At 41.2% G+C, this 15,526-nt stretch overlaps 1 protein-coding gene across 2 annotated transcripts in view; it reads right to left on the bottom strand.

The window, feature by feature from the left end:
• Window positions 1-15,526, bottom strand: part of sdk2b (sidekick cell adhesion molecule 2b) — a 266,455-nt gene that overhangs the window by 84,203 nt on the left and 166,726 nt on the right. The window lies entirely within an intron of this gene.

Raw genomic sequence — 15,526 nt, 5'->3', positions numbered from 1 at the left:
ATTACTACTGGCATATAAACACCAAGCTGCCACACTCCAGATGGAAAACCCTATCTGAACGTGTCCCATTTGGAGGTACCTAATCTCACACAAGGCTCTGCTAACTGTGTGAGGTGATCTTGACTTGCTCTGGGAGTGTCAGGGATGTCTGGCTAACAGGGAAGAGGAAGCAGAGGCATCAAGTCATGAGGGATTGGTCCTGCATCTCCCGCTCTGTGTATTTGTGTGTCAGTAACTCATTGGCACAGCGCACCACTTTCCTCCCAGCTAGACAGAGCAGACAGGGGAGCAGTAAAGGCGAGGAGGAGGCATGAAATCCTTTCATCATTCGTTCGCCTCCACTCTGTTTCGCTCTGTCTTTTTGCTCTTTCTGTGTTTCTTGAGTACGCTCGGTTGAGTGTGAAGGAATGGATTGAGGAAGACCAGCGACAACTTCTTCACAGGGTAGTGCACATGCTGAATGGGGCAACAGACACACATCGATTTTCTCAATCAAGAAGCCTCACACACAAACTGTCAAGGTCCCTCCTGGTTCTAATATCTCACCCTTGATAAATGATGCAAAAATGAAGAGCTTATTTGATGATCATTGTAAATATAGAACACATTAATTGGATGGTTGGACAATATAATTATCAAATTGACTGATAATCAGGCATTGAAATTAAACTGTCAAAATGATCTATAGTGCTGATATTTAGTTCTTCTATTTCGGCTCGACAAATCCACTGGAGGTAGACAGATAAGAGTGAAGGAATGATGAGGAAAATAGGGGATGAAAGTAAAGAGACCAAATATGATTTACAAGCTTTTCACTTTCACTCACATTCAAATTTACTACTACTGAGCCTTGTGGAAGAACAGTATAGGCTATGCTTATTTTGATAGATAGGTAGAACAGTATTAACATTGCTAGTGTGAGGTATAGTATCTTATTATGTTACCCAACATGGTAAAACATCCGTAATTTCCTGCTTTAAATGCTCTCAACTGAAAATAATGGTGATCAATGAGACAATTCTTGTTTATGATGATGCTGTAATATTTAGTCTGCCCTCACTGGTGTAAATAGAATGGAAAAAAAAACCTCTCTGTATAAAAGACCCGCAAACTACAGCCTCCATACTGATCATGAACCTGAGTCGACACCTCTCTAAAACCCACATTCATGAAGGCAGGATTTACATTAGGACTGTTGCATTAGACCAGCAGTTCCCAACCTTCTCCAACTCATCGCCCACTTGAAAATCTCAAATATGCTGGCGGCCCACATGTGACCCAATAACAATACGGCAGCCAATAATGCCCTCTCTGAGGATTTTTTGTTTTAATGATAATGACTGAACATTAAGGACTGAACTCAAAGCAGGGGAAACATATGGGAAGCTCAGTTTATCGTGGTCTGGTAGCAACATTAAAGTTCCTGTCATTGGCTTATCACAGTGATACACATTTTTAATCTTTTTAAGGATCATTTTGTTTTGAAACATTTACAAATCGTCATTTACATTCATTTTGGGTTTTTTTATCGTTTTTTCACTGTTTTTCAAATGATTTGTCGGCCCACATGCAATACCTTTGCCCACTAGTGGCCCATGGGAACCACTGCATTAGACTGTATTAGTGTTAGCTACAGTAGATGACATACCAACCAGGCACATTCTCCACAGAAGTTATGAAGGAGGCAGATGACTAATCATGTTGTTCTAGAAAACCACATAGCAACATTCAAATATTACTTTAAAATGAAGAACTCTGAAATTATTAGTATAATGTGAAAGCAGAAATATTTTTGCCTTCACAAAGAATAAATCCGAGGTGATAAATCATGATACACACAAAGATACAATCTGAAAGAGAAATTATATATTAATAGAAGTTGTTTGCAGTTCAAAAGTGAATGACATATCTCAATAAATTAAGAATGAATATTCATAACTTCCAGCACCTCCCTGATGCATATTTATAAACTTGCCTGACTTCTAACTTTTGTTAACCTGAGCACAGCACCAGCCCAAAGGCCAGTCGGCATGAATAAATATTTATAACAAATATGAGAAGACAGAGGAGACTCAGTAAAGCACCACGCAGTATTGATCGAGATTCAACTCAAATTACAACCTAGCATTTCAAGTTCAAAATTGTGCCCCCTTTGCCATCCCGGCTGTGCTGTGTTCTATTAAAATCTGATCCTTTAAGCTAGTCAAACATGAAGAAAGCCTCCACACAGCAGAAGCATAAAAAGCAAAAAACACAGACATCCAATCAGATAGTCATTCTGTGAAGTCTGTCGGTGCTAAGAACGAATACACAATGAACCAGAGGAAAATGGAAAACTTGGGTCAAGTGAAATGAGAGGAAAACGAGTGAAAATGATATATGAGGAAGCGGCGTGGCAGACAGAGGGCTTAAGAGATGCAAAACAGAGATAAAATGTAAAATAGACTCTGAGGTGCCTTTAGAGTTAGAGTGCCTGGACATCTCCCAAAGCAGTGTGGGTTAATGCTATGCCGGGCACAGATGAAGATAGGCTGCAGAAATGAGGGAGATTGAGATGTGCAATTGTGATTTGAGATGGCTGTGACTAATTGTTCCCTGGCGATGTGTGCTTTGCTTTTATCTACGATGGGGAGATAAAAGAGAATGAGAGGGGGAGGGCAGGGAGGAAGAGGAAAGAGACGGGCAGCAATGCATTTGGGGGTGTGTGTGTGTGTGTGTGTGTGTGTGTGCAAACGAAACGCTAGCATTGCATACGGTATCACCTACACGCAGATACTCATTCACCCGCAGGAAGGCGTGAGGCCAAAGAAAACATTGATCACTGATGAGTATCTCCAGTAGTCCCTCTCATTAGGAAGTCCATGAGAGCTCATCAGTGATATCTAACTGAGGAATCAGCACACGCAGTGGGAGAAAAACTCTCCGGGGACGTGTGCTGACATAACGGCTTAGGGCTGCAGTTACTGATCATTTTCATTAATATGTCACTGATTTTTTCCCCCCCATCTATCTATTAATGATAATATATAGTATATAAATGTCAGAAAATAGTGCTGGCAAAAAAAATTCTATCACTGATAAAAACAGCACTGCACTTGACCTGCCCACCTCCAATCAGACACAGTTGGTAACTAGATACAGAACATAGTGGAGCACTTAGCTGCTAAACGGCCAGATATTTATTACGTTTTCACTCCTCTTTGTTAGCTGACATATGAACAGACCTCTCGCGGTGATAAAATAAACACACTAATAACAAAAAATCAAAATATAATTGATTAATTTGATTCAATTTAATGGCACCTGATTGGAGAATTAGTGCCACCAGCTGATTAACTGAAAGACACAATTAGAGTGAAACGTGCATTCATTTGCATTCTCTTTCGCCAAATTCATCAAAATTTTGTTAAAATTTACGCCACCTACTGGCTTCACTTTCTTAGCAACCATGATTTAGGAATGTCACTGCATAACACAATGGTGACAAGAAACAAATGATCTTTTCTCAAAATGAAGTAATTTTATCTCAGGGGGAATTTTGTCTGTCACTCCGCCAGAAGGAGGATAAATGTGTGACAGGTAGTTAGCACTTTTCTAAGTGCTTGAGGGTGTTAGAGGGAGATGACGGCTGTGTGCTGACGTTGAATGAACTCAGGATTTAATCATCATCAGGAGACAAACCAGCGACTGGAGACTGGACCATCACATGTGCACTGCATACTACAGCCACTGATGAATGAGGCTTATGCCTACAATAACTATACACTAGAAGATCTTTAAAAGACTAAAGGCTGACACCCTCTGACATCTAAACTCGAAGCTTTTTGTCAAACCATGTGAGATTTTCTAAAGACTGAGGATCTTTTCACTATATGCAAGAATAGATTCCTTTGAGATTGTTTCCCGTAGTGCTCCGAGTGGAAGAAAAACATTGACATTTTACATTATAATTATTATTAACTATGTAAAGTTAGTAACTCAATGCTTAAATTATCATGATCAGTCCCTAAAATTACTGTGTCTGGATTTCCTGTTTTATTTTGAAATTATTTTCCTTGTGTCCAGTTCCCCTTGACTCCCTTACGTATTTAATGTCAGCCTCCTTGGACTCACCTCCATGCTTACTATCAGCTCGGTTTTTCATATTTCCTGTTTGGTGCAGAAGTTGACGAGCGTTCACGCCGCTGAACGCCCCCATTTCCATCAGCCTAAAAACGTACGATAATATTAAACGTGTTTGATTTTATCGGAACTTCAGGACGAAGAAAAGCTTGGACGATCACCTTGCAGTGAAATCGCTTGAGAAGTTGTTTGGTGTGAGGCCGGCAGGAAAGTAACATACTGTGTCATCTGTTTTATGTCACAACCATGACCTGAAATGCAGAGTCACACCCACAATGACCAGACAATTCCACTGAATACGAATGGTCCTACAAATGCACCCAGAGACAGACCAAACCCAACCCACCTTCCCACTCTGCCGCTGCCTGCTTCCTGTGCAATACAACGCAATTATTGTGTGATAGCGGCCCCCTCATTTGCATACAGCATAGCTCACCCCAGAAGATGCTCCCCGGAGACACAGCTCAGGTTGACTCAAAGCTGGGGCATGTGTGTGTACGTGTGTGTATGCGTGTGTGTTCATGTGTACGTGCAGGTTAGTGTGTCAGATGGATGCTCACAACCTAGTCTGCGGCACACAGTCAATTAAATCAGCTTTCTCATTAATGAGAACAGTGCCAGGTACAAATGCCTGCCCTGAGGTGAGAATTCATAATTGAGAAGAACTTGGAGAATTCATTTCTAAAATAACAAGAGCTGTAGTGCGGGACTTTTCGCCCATTTCACTCCAAACACTAAACTTGAAAAGGTCAAAACAACCCTTTAAATCAGTGGTCCCCAAACTAAGGCCCGTGGGCCGTATACGGCCCGCCCCCACATTTGGCCCGGCCCCCTGAACTATTATTATTTATTTCATTAATAGTGTTATTATTTATTTCCTGACTTTTTTTCTGTGAAGAACCCGGAAAGGGTTATTTGGTCATGTGTGGCTTTCTAGAAAACAATAAATTTTTACGTTTAGGCACCCCTGCGATCGTCACACTTTTTCTGTTACAAACTGAACCCGGCCCCCCATCAGAGAAGGGAAAAGTTATGTGGCCCTCACAGGAAAAAGTTTGGGGACCCCTGCTTTAAATGCTCCTCACCGGCATCGAATGTCACACAGCATTGAAGAAAATATAATGGAAATAATTCTAAAATATAAGGGCACACACAACAAGCCAGAATCTATTTTAAAGAAAACAAGCAATCTAAAACATAAAGAAATATTTCTGAATTTTATTATCCTTCTATATAGCATTTGAACCATATTCAGCTTCATTTGTATTTGTATCACTGTTGCTTTCAAACTTCAGGTGAATAATTTCAGAACTCAGATAACTGATTTTAGGCCACTCATGCATGACAATGTATCCATGATCTCAGACAAAGGTTGTTTTATGCTACACTCAGGATCGTCCCTGGACTTTTTTTTTTTTCTTTCACGCCGAACAAAAAACATGCAGAACTGAAGGTGATGTGGGCTAGACGAGTTGAATTCATTTTGCCCGTTCAATCACTTGTGCATTTTTTCCATTGTCAGTGAAATGTCCTCTTATAATATTCATGAAAATAACATTTTTCAATAAACACAGCTGAGTTCCTTCACAATATCTCTTGAGCGCTTTAGATATGACACCTTTTCCTGAGCTTTAGTAGAGTCTAGTGCAGAACACCCCATCGAGTTTTGTTTTTTTTTCTTTTCTTTTTCTCCACAGAGAAGTCAGGCGGTTGACGCACACGGGGCTGCTTTTCAGTCTCCAGGAGGCTGTGGTGCTGCGGTGGCAGCCATGAGTAGCAACCTCCCTCCTACCTCAATCCTCAGGGGCCCAGCGCTCCTGGACACTGCATACATATTTCAGCTGCAGCCTGGGGGCCCCACGCACACACTCGTACGTAAACACACACACACACACACACACACACACACACACACACACACACACAGGTGTACGCTTATACTTTTTTACACTCGCATAACAAAAACTAACTCACTGAAGTTGACAGAGAGCCAACTATACATTAATTACTAATGTGTAATGACACGTGTGTGTGTGTAAGTGAAGTATTTAAATATATGTGTGTGAGGGTGCAGTTGATTTGTTTATTTCTATATAATTTGTATGTGTGTGTGTATGTGTGTGCATGTGTCAGTCTTTGATGGCAGGTGTCTGGTTGTGTGTGTTTGTGATGCTGATGAGGATGGAAGTTTGCTGGTGGTCTAACCGAGCTGCTAATGGCCCCACTGGGTGTAAAAATCTGTTCTACTGTCTGTCTTTATTTAGCACACTGGTCTGGCCCTCTTGCTGAGTCTGTGTGTGTGTGTGTGTGTGTGTGTGTGTGTGTGTGTGTGTAGGATGTGAAATGGAGAAGCTCCAAAATGTGCCAGTATATGTATGTGTTTGGCGGCTCTTTTGTGTGTGTGTGTGTGTGTGTGTGTGTGTATGTGCTGACTGTTTTTTTTACCCATCCCTAAGAGACACTCACACCAAGGCCAGCTGCTGATTTCTACTTGCCTCTGTCCATACACAGACACACATACAGTATATGGCAGATGGATTATACAGAACCGATCACTTGTTCACTGTTGTGTTCACAAACACACTTCCATACACACACATACATGCACGCAAACACACAGTAGTTTGCCCTAGCACGCAGCTTTTGGCATGTCTCCAGCGTATTACTGTTGGCCCTTTTTTTTTTGTTCCATTCATGGCTCAGTGACGCCTCCTCCTCCTCCTCCTCCTCCTCGCCCGTAGCACTGCATTTCCCATGAGACCATGCTCCCGGCCTCTAATCTCCACTCTTGCTGGTCTGCTCTCCTCTCACGACTTCAACTTGAGCTGGCAGTCTTCCAGCACTGCAGGTCCAAAGACCCGGGCACCGTCCAGGAGACCCAGCCAAGGTCACGAGTTCGTTAGTGATTTTCATTTATTCATGTGACATTTTTATTTATTTATTTTATGCTATTAATGTTGGTTTCGGTATTCCTCGTTCATTCTCGTAATTTCTAAGATGGTAGTTTCCAGCCTGGGTGGGGGGGTGGGGGGGTGGTCATGAGATAATAAATAAATACTACAAAAAAAAAAGTGATTTGATTCCCCATATATTTCTTTAACCTTTGCTTCTTCCTTTTAAAATATGAGATACAGCTACCTCAATGCTGCACTGGAAGAATCTGAGAAGGAGAAATTACTCTTTGGTTGTGATGAAGTGCTGCAAGTCGACTTTGTTTTAAAGTGAGGACAAGCTGGAAAGTTTGGGAACCACTATTCTGGGGCATCAACTGGTACATAAAGTAAGACAATACACTATAAGTCAATTTGGAAACCAAGAAGCTAAACTTGTTTGGCATGATCTGAATCTTCAGAAGTTTGAAAAGTCACATTACTCATATTTCTGTCGTCTCCACTGCTCTCATCTGCTCCACTGTCGGGATAAGACAGCAGTGTCTGGCTGCAATCAATCAGATCAGCTCAAACATTAAAAGTGTCTGCCTCTTTAAACAGCCCGGGCAAAGAGGGACGGCAGTCGTAAATCTATGAGCTAACCTTTAGCCACGAAAGGCTAAGCTCTCAGCTCGCATGCTTACTTTTATCACTTAGCCCGCAGCAATCCTCCAATAATGACTTGCAAAGCTAGGCTAAGCAGCTAATGCGTTGAAACAGAGCTACACAAAGAAAAAAGAAAGTTTGAGTACACAGGTGTGTAACAGATTGTGTACTAGAAAAAAATGAAAAGATACATACGATTTAATGTATGCTGATATGCGCCTCCATTCCTGTTATTTTTGTGCAATCACCCCCGTTTCCTCCACATACAAATCTTGTATGTGTGTTTAGGAATGTGAGTGTGTGTGTATGTGTTTATGTGTTTGCTTGCTCAGGAGCAAGCTGGTTTAATTTCCCTCAAGATCCAGAAAGAAAAATCTCCTTAGTGGTAGAGTATGGAGCACAGCACACTGAGCATATTATGCTATTATGTTTATGGAGGCAAATCAATTCCTGTATTATGGAACACAATAAAGCAGAGAGGCTGCTCATGTGTCAGGATCATATGGTTAAAAATCCTGCATGAAAAATCCCTGCAGATAACCTTTGTTATGCTCCAGGTCTGAGGTCCTTGTGCACTAAACCAGGAAGGATTTAAACACACATATTCCTTTTAAAATTCAATGTACAATAAGATTTTATACACTTTCATGTCAGAAGACAATTTTACATCAGGTAGAGGGTAATTGTATCATTTTAAAGGTCCCATATTGTATAAAGTGAGAGAAACTGAGCCTTAAAACGAGCCGTTAGGGCTTCGTTAACTTTGTGATGTCACAACAAAGCAGTCACCACTCTCAGCCATGCTTCAAGTCCTTCCCACCTAGACCCACGATCCAGCCTTGCAGGATTTGGTTTCTCTGAGTGTTTACCTGAAATCTGCTATGTTTTTATTCAGCTCATAAAACAGCCAGAGCCTCCTCTCTTCTGATTGGCACACTGACCTGTTGTTACTAGAGCTCCAGAGAGAAGCCTGAGAAAGGAGATGTAAAACTACACTGAGATGGTTTTTGGTTCTTAAAAACACAAATATATCTTCTTATGGATCAGCACTTCATATAAAACACAGAAAAAGTGTAAAATATGACGCTTTTAAGATGATAAAAGGATGTGAAGAATGCAGGGGGTTACTGTATGATGTTATGAAAGAGGCTTAGACTTTTGCTCAGACATAGCACTAGCACTGCATGAGGAAATAAGTGCAGTCAGAAGAAATAAATGACCAAACACACAGCCGACGCACACACACACACACAACTACACAAGACAGTATGCATCAATGACCTGACTAACCCACAGCTTAGGGATGGGGTGTGTCTGCAGTCCACCCCTGGCCTGTTGAAAAATTAACAGCATGGAACAATGTTCTTCAGTGCTCAATAATGTATGGGCAGGTTACAGCAGGGGAATCATAGACAGGAAGAGAAAAGAGGAATCTACTCTTCCTATTGCTTGCTTCCTCTGCAGACAGCAACGGGTGAGGGAGAGTAAAATGGACATGCACGGAAGCACACACACACACACTCACACACATACAGACCAATACAAAGGTACATACACACACACAAACACACACACACACACACACACACACACACACACACACACACACACACACACACACAGGTGTTGTACAGGAGGTGTTTGCCAAACTGTCAGTTGAACTTCATAACTGCCCATGCGTGCACACCACTACTTATCAAGCCAAGTTTGCAGTTCAGAGTGAGAACCAACTGAAGACAGTGTTGCTCATGTGATGATGTCCTGCCAGCCACAAAATAACACATTTCACCCTCATCTTGGCCACCAACTCGTTAGATTTCAGTCAGCCGGATCAGGCGGAATGGATTCGTTATTATTATCCTTGCACAGTATCATAAGTACTCTGCGCAAATACAATGCTCTGTTCAAATATTACTGATATTTGGAGAGATGCCAAATGACAATTCCCCCAGGAAGGGGGACTGAAGCAGAGTCTACAGGTGGATGCAGCAGTGCTGAAGCAGCAGCACTGGCAGAACAAGGGTGGGCAGAGTGGGCACTGCCTTGCTACAAAAGGTATGATTGATTAATGCTGCAGAGACTACTTGAGCTGTCTGCCTGAAATGGCTCACAGGCTTTACACATAAGTTTGAAGGATGGAGTTCCTGCCAGTAATCCTGACAGGAAGGTATTAAGACTGGTAATGTACATCTAGTAAACAACTACTGTAGTGGGTTGATGGCAAGTGTCCATTAGGACTGCGAGTTAGAGCTAAAATATTACAAGTAATGTTCAAAGCATGTGTCTTGGTCAAGTCCAACACCGCAGGACCATCAACCTGATCATCAATATTTATGAGCATCAATATTCAATGCGGCAGTGACGCAAATTTCCCAATTATCTGTTTAAATTGAATTATTAAAGAATGACAAGTCAGTGTATGTGGGAATTAATGCATACATACAGAAACGCCATCTGCACCAAGGCCAAACAATCCTTCACATGTTTGTGAGATCTAGCTTATTATCTGGATCTATACCAACTCGTGCAGTTCATGGTCAAGTCAAGTTTATTTATATAGCGCCAATATCTCAAGGCACTCAAAGGTCCACACTTTACAATGTTAACACCTAAAAACCTAACCGAACAATTTCCACAATGAGCAAGCACTTGCCGCCAGTGGCAAGGAAAATCTTCCTTGGCAGAAGCCAAGCCTCGAGCAGAACGGGACTCAGGTTGGGCGACCATCTGCCTCGAACGATCAACAAGTCTGTTTTTTTTTACATTAAGATCTTCACATTGTTTCCTGAGAAACTGACGAACATGTCGACCAAATGTCCTGTCTCGCAATGTTTAGGAAAAATCTGCCCCTTTAACCCGATCAACACCAAAATTTAATGGGTTCTTCCCTGGCCCATGATCCATCCAAGTCAGTTCTTTTTGCGTAATCCTACTGACAAACAAATAAATAACCAACAAACAAACAGATGGGTGAAAACATAGGCTTACCTCCTTGATGGAGGTAATTAACATTGATTCATTCACTGGTACTTTTACAAAAAGCTTCACTGAAATGCAGCTGTTTGTGTCAGCAACGATGTATTGTCCTTGAGTGTTATGAACATGAATCAGTGATTGATTATGATGGAAATTAGTAAACAGACCTTGTGTTGAGTTTATTTATTTATTTTTTTGGTCAAACTGTTTCCAAGGTCAAGAATGAACTTTCACATTCAAGCGCTATCTAATCTAATGTGATCTAATCAGCACTGTTTGTAAACAAGGTGGTTATAAGATGCCTGTATTTCCAATTACCATCAGTTGAGTACCACATTTTAACTAAAAAGTAGACCTGTAATTAATATTGTCAAAAAAGTTACAGATTGGGTGTTTAAGCCTCTTAAAATCTCTCCAAGATGAGCGTGGGCAAATTGATCTGGAAAACATGAATTCATTTAAAGAAGTAGTTGCTTTAAAAGAGAAATTCTGGAGGGATAATTGTCTAAATTGCCACTTTGTGAAGATGATTAGCGAGGGTCAATACACAGAGCATTTGATAGCCGAGGTAGTTTGAAGGAGAGGCCATTATCCAGCATCTCTACCAATTCAACTCTTGTTCACTCTGGAGTATGGCGGGAAACAATTCCACTTCATGGCCTTGTTAGAAGCCTTTTAATGTAGTAGAATGGGCTTTTTAGTCAGACTTTGTGATTGCCACATAGCAGCTGTTTATTGGATAAAGGGTGAGCCCGGATGACTCAATAAATGTCGTTTTAACATCAGTTCCTTTCAGATAATGTTTGGTCTCTTCTTCTCCCAAACACACATCTCTCCTCTTTGTGTGTGTACGCCATGACAATGACATGAAACTCACCATGTAAGGTGTGCGTGCACGTCCATATATTTGCATGCCTGTGAGTCTACCTAGGGTATATACATCATGTGTAAGAATGTGCATACATCCATCAGTCCGTATCTGTGTACAGCCACGCGTGTTTGAATGTGGGCAAACACTCGCTCGTGAATGTTTTTCCTGAACACACACATACATACACATACACACACACACACACACACACACACACACACACACACACACACACACACACACCTGCACACACAGTGCACCGCTGGGATCTTGACAAAGTCTCCACACAAACAGAGCTGCATGCGCACACACGTCGCCAACCTCATCCATCTCCTCCCTGTCTCTGTTGGCGGCTTTCTGCTCATCGCCTGACGTTAACACTGAGACAAAGGCATATACATATAAACAAGGAGGACCCCCCCCCCCCCCGTCCTCTAACAGCACACACATTCACACAAACACACACTAGTAAGTAAGCCCCCACCTCTGCCACCAACCTCCCTGGGATAAATGTGATCATTGCTCTGTCCCCTTTGTACTCACCTAATGAAGGGCATGTCTAAATAAAGCCAAGGGAATGGATGGGGCTGGTTTCACTGCTCAGCAAGCCAATTAGCTCCTTCTTACCTTCTGCCATACATTTCTCTTTGACCTCCTGCTGTGTTCTCTCACAGTAATCACAGTTGGTTTACCCCTTGCTTTCCTTTCCCCTCTGATTGCCTCCATTGAGTACCCATTTATACATGTTTGGAGATCCAAAATGCAGCAGTAGGAAGGAATCAAAGTGCACTAGTGATGGGGACTAAATGTTCCAGCACACCAAGCCATGTTTAGCTTTTCGTTTTTTTGTTTGGTTTTTTTCCCATCATACATCATGCTCAAAAAAAAGCTTTTTCAATTTAGGTATTATTTGTGATCAGGCCAGAGTATATTGTGCTGCTGTACGGAGTTCACAGAAAGGAATGAGGGAAAGTGGATAAAGCATAAAAAGAGGAGGGTGAAAAGAAAGAAGTGGTTTGGAGAAACAGGGCGATTATGAGGCTGGGGTACAAAAACATTCACCAAACTGCATAATAAAGTCCAAGGATTAGGTTATGGGGCAAAACAAGGGTTTTATTTACATCACTGCACACAAAAACTCTTAAGCCACAAGCCTTATTGGATGGGTATTAGGCCTGGATATTTTGTTGCACAGAGGGTGACAGGAAGTAGGCAGTGAACAGGGTTTCTGCAGTATATACGCTGTGCCCAGTGCCAGTTTGCTGTCAAATTATGGCCTACACTCTGCAAGACAATCTGTCACGGCGCATCAAGGTAGCAAACAAGTAGAAAGTGGCAAACTATTGTCCACAGCATTCATGATTGATTAAAGAGCTGGAGAGATGAGAGAGATGGAAGAAAATGTGGAGGGTGGCAGCAAAGAAAGTCACAAAAAGGTTTTTCTTTTGTAATTTTGAGTACATTTGTGTCTAATGTCATAATCGAGAATATGCACTGACTCTCTGGCTACTACTTCCCAGAAATTGAGATTGGATTGGAGATTGGAACTGTTAACATCTCCTCCCAACCCATCCAAAGCATTAATGTACTCCTCAAATGACATATTAATTTAAACAATGATACAAACAAGACTAAGTCAAAACCTAGTATATGGCCGGATCGCGCCGTAGGCTATTTGCGTTCTGCCTAGTGTCAGTCAGTTTCAGCCCCTTTTCTGTTTCCCTCTCTCCTACTCTCTGTGTTCACGGTGGACGCTGTCATTACCAGCGGCCATGGTTATGTCTATATAGGTTTTCCAGCATGTCAGTGCAATAGCATGTGATCTGTCTACGACAGGACTAAAATATGATGGCAACAGACGAAGCGAACCTGGAGCACTTTGTGTTCACAATGCACAGGTTAAGCAAACTGCAATGCGGACTTGAAGAGAACCTCAAGAGGTGTCTTCAGTTTCAGTCCAGACAAAAATAAATACTGATTAGCCACCATAAGCTACTGGTCATACCATGTAAGGGGTGTAGCAGTAAAATCCTTGAGTGTATTGATCTGAGCAAAGATGTGCTGTAATGGTTATGAATTCAGCTTTTCATTTGTGAATATGACAAAGGTGTTATTTCCTCTTTCTGTGGTAACAATCTTGTTCTATTCTTAAAGTGTTCAGAAAAAAACATCTACATTTTCCTGACAACTATGCAAACTCATCTGCTGATGAAGATCATGTGATATAATCGAAAGCTCCAGAACAGCTAATAAATAGAGGTTGAGGTGAGTTTGTTTTGTCAGTGGCTGTTTCAAATAGCAAGGATAAACTTTAAAAAAGCCTAACCCTACAAAAATATGTCTGTGCTGTACAAGTTGCCAGTAAGATCTTAAAATTAGGTCTGAGGATGATGAAGAAAATTTTGGACAAGCTGCAGACAGGAGAGAAGCTTTTTACAGATGCCAGAGAACAGAGATGCCAGAGAACAGAGCACAGAAGAATCACCCTACTTGAGTCCAGATGGAATATTATGAAGGCATGTCAATGATAGTTTGCAGGTTGTTGTGAAAAGAAGTACTTTAATTTCTCAAAAAATGAGCAGTATGGCAAAATTGTTTTGAAGTGCTTATCCAGGCCGAAGCTGCTATCAAAAGCAACATAAAGATTTCTACAATGCTCAGTAACAAATTGGGATAATAAGCTGGTTGGAAATCTGGTAACTATGTGTATGAGAATCTCTGTACTTTTAGGTTTGGCCAGCATTTTTCAGAAATCCACTTTTCAATGCCCGCAGACAGCTGGGAGTCACTCTAGTGTTCATATCAAAGCAAGTACATGACAAAAGTACAAAACTGATGTACTTTATCAAAAGCTATGATGATTTAGGAGGCCCATAAGAGGTTGTCAATTGATAATGATTTTTCATTCATTGCTTGAGAAGCAGAAGTTTGGTTGCATGTAAAATCTGACTTTAATTGTCTAAAACACAAACTTTTCATTTTCTAAAGTCTAATTTTCATCTACAGCAACTTTATTTCGAAGCTCAGCAAAGAGTTTTGAAGTCTGCAAGAAAAATGTTTAGTACTGGGATTCAGTGCTTTCAGTGTTTTTTATTCAGTAGAGGTTGAACTAAAACATTTTTCTCAACACAGGAGTGGGAAGGACCCTGTTAAAAACAAATGCGGTTAAATGGCAGGTGAAAAGTTTAATCTTGTTTTTCTTTCCTACTTTCTGTCAACACAGGAGCAGAAATTGGATTGAAATTGAAAGTGAGTCTTGAGTTTTCATTGCAAATTACATCTAAACTTCAAAATACGACATGGAGTGGCATTTTAGTTTTCATGAATGAAACTTGTCAAAATGACTTGAGAGAATATTATGTCAACAAGCTCCAGTCTCTCAATGGGGAGCCAATCGTCTCATAAAATGTTTGTTACAACGCTGTCAGTCGGCAGACAGCAGATAAAATCTGTCCTCAGGGATAAATATTTCTGAATGGAAAAATAAAACAGGGATATTTTTAATGTTATGCTTGTTTATGTTCCTGCAAAGATTGAGATGAAAAGGTCGGTACTCTCATCTCTGTAAGGTAAATATACCAAGTCTCGTTTAGTTGCTTAGCAACCTCATAGTGACAACAACGCTCCAGGAAGTCACCATGCTGGTCCAAGAAATAGTCTGGTACATAATTTACTGTGTAAAAACAGCTATTAATAATTGGTGAGTACGTCATGTGTTGGTGGGCGGAGTTACTTCTGAACAGTGCCAGTCTTGCTGTTTCCCACTGTTTCTAACCTGTGGCTGGCTGTAGCCACAAATTTGATGTATAGACATGACAGTGGTAACTTAAGGAGAGTAAACAAACACATAACTTATGCTATGGCCATCGGTAGGTTCTTCAATAACAACCCCTGGTTACCATAACTACCTTCAACAGCTGTAGGTAGTGATTTGAGGAACAGTCTCGGAGGAAGTGGCAGTTCTTCTCCTTCCAGTTTACCAAATCACTTTTTCTCCCTCTATTTGCTCCAGCCTCCCCCC

This window comes from Seriola lalandi, unplaced genomic scaffold (assembly GCF_002814215.2).
Source record: "Seriola lalandi dorsalis isolate HSWRI2012SDOR001 ecotype SW California unplaced genomic scaffold, Sedor1 jcf7180002054920, whole genome shotgun sequence".
In the NCBI taxonomy this organism is placed as follows: Eukaryota; Metazoa; Chordata; class Actinopteri; order Carangiformes; family Carangidae; genus Seriola; species Seriola lalandi.
The sequence above is the reverse complement of the archived record's forward strand: the minus strand, read 5'-3'. Positions and strand labels throughout refer to the sequence as shown.